This window comes from Nanorana parkeri, unplaced genomic scaffold (assembly GCF_000935625.1).
Source record: "Nanorana parkeri isolate BGI_ZX_2015 unplaced genomic scaffold, ASM93562v1 scaffold325, whole genome shotgun sequence".
In the NCBI taxonomy this organism is placed as follows: domain Eukaryota; kingdom Metazoa; phylum Chordata; class Amphibia; order Anura; family Dicroglossidae; genus Nanorana; species Nanorana parkeri.
Window position 1 is genome coordinate 879,755 of NW_017306593.1, and position 2,236 is coordinate 881,990.

A 2,236-nucleotide genomic window follows, 5' to 3' on the forward strand; every position below is an offset into this window, starting at 1 on the left:
AGTTAAACTGCTCATCAACCGTGCGGTTTTACTGCCTCCTTACCACCATGTGAACAAGGCCAATCTACCAACAACCTTGTAGTAGGGCTTGCCAGCTTGGATAAAAAATTGATTGCATAGATAGTTTAGGTAGGTCCTCATATTACATAGCTTTTGGTAAATGTAAAGGAGTTTGACTTTGCACAAAGATTGTAAAGTCAGATTGTAATGTGTATGGTAAGTTTACAGTTTCAGAAAACAATTTCATCAAACCTTTAATGTTTTTTTAAAATATAAAATCCATATTTATTATACACACAATTAAAATCAGTTCTTAGCAGATGAGTATCTTTTTAGCTTATATTGTTTAGACCAACGTCATACTAGCCCAGTAACAGGATCACTAGATATGGGCAAAAGAAAAAAACATGTTTCTTTGGTGTCGCTGACCGAAACAGCTGCCTTGCAGGTGAGGGAAATTCTGCAGGGGTTTCGGCAAATAAGGAAGTGATTCCTCTTTTTTTCTCTCTAGTGAGGGAACAGCACTGTAGAAACAGGTGATTTTTGTGCCCTCTATAGTGATTCTGTCACTGGTGAGTTGCCACTAGTCACTGAATCTCTAGTTAAAGTCAAGATGAATTTTTTAATTGTTGGAATCTTTACTCAATTTACCAATGAACTTAATTGCTGTATAGCCTGCATACTTGATATTAGAGATGAGCAAATGTTTGTGTTCTTATTGAAGTCAATTGTGGGGGATCATGAAAATCAATTTTGTACATTTTCAAGACTGACTAATGTGCAAGGGATGGTCAAAAAGGGCATGGGGATATGGGCACTGCCCTAGGGGTCATGTGCTATTGCAAATAGATTAGCTATGGCAATAGGCATGATTCGAGGATCTACAGTCAAATGAAGATACTCCTGAGTTTAGTGTCACTTTAAGCCACAATTACAGACCCATCACCCAGTGAATTGTATTTTTTCAGTTTTTGTTTTGCATTGCTGCATATCCCCCATGGCAGTGCCCAGCTACCCTCCTGTTCTCCATAACATAAGAGGTGGTGTTTGTGGTGCACAATGTTGGGCACAATGATAGATGATGGATGATAGATGGGCACAATGTTAACTGAGTAAAGCACAGGCAAAGAGCACAGGAAGTTATCACTCACAAGATTTCTGGCAGGACCAACAATTATTTTTTGCATGTATCGAACAGATATAACAAAAAGGTTTCTACTGATATATAACAGAACAATAGGGAGCAAATAAGAGTTAATTGTTCATGTTTGCATACACTTTAATGCAGGGGTCCTCAAACTTTTTAAACATGGGGCCAGTTCACTGTCCCTCAGACATTGCTGGGGGCCGAATCATAGTTTGAAAAACCGGGGGGCGTGGCTGTGGTGCCGCACCGCCACGCCCCCTCCCGTCCCAGAACAAAAGTTTTTTTTTACATTATGTTAGGAAACATTTATTATCACCCAATTTTTTGGTAAAATATAAAAGTCGGGGTCAAGTCGGGTAAATAGACACCAAACATGTCAAGCTTACAAATTGCGCGCACTCGCAAAATCGGAAAAAAACACCATACCCAAAACTGACCATAGGCGACGCTTTAAAAGCTTTTACCGCTCATCAGTTTAGTGTTATTAGTGATTGATGACCCTAAAATTATTGCTCTCACTGCGACGTTCGCGGCGATATGTAACATGTGCGCAATCGTCGTTTTCGCAGGTATGCGCACCTGACGCATGTTTGCATGCGTGTATGTATGGGGGGACTTTAAAAAAAAATATGTTTTTTTAATTCTTTTTTATGTGTAACTTTAAAACATTTTTTGGGAAACTTAAATTTTTTTTTTTTTCCTTTTTTTTCACCTAACTTTATTGCTATCACATAGGGGGCTAAGAAACCCCTCCTATGTGATAGCAAAATATGTGACAGGTCCTCTTTATGGAGACATCAGGGGTCTCCAAGACCCCTAATGTCACCTAGGACCCCCGAAGAAGCTGATGAAGTGGAGGTCTGCTTCCAGCGTCTAAAGTTGGAGAGTGACACAAGAATGCGGAAGTGATGTAATATACATCACTTCCGCATTCTTACAGCGGAGAGGGGACCGGAGGGAGTTCGTGTACCGACCTCCCTCTGATCCCCTGTCAGAGTGGCACTGTGCTGGTCCCGGGCTCGCACCGGAGCCCGGGATCAGCGCGACAACGGGAGGAGGGGCCGCGGAGGGAGGGGGGGACACGGGCCG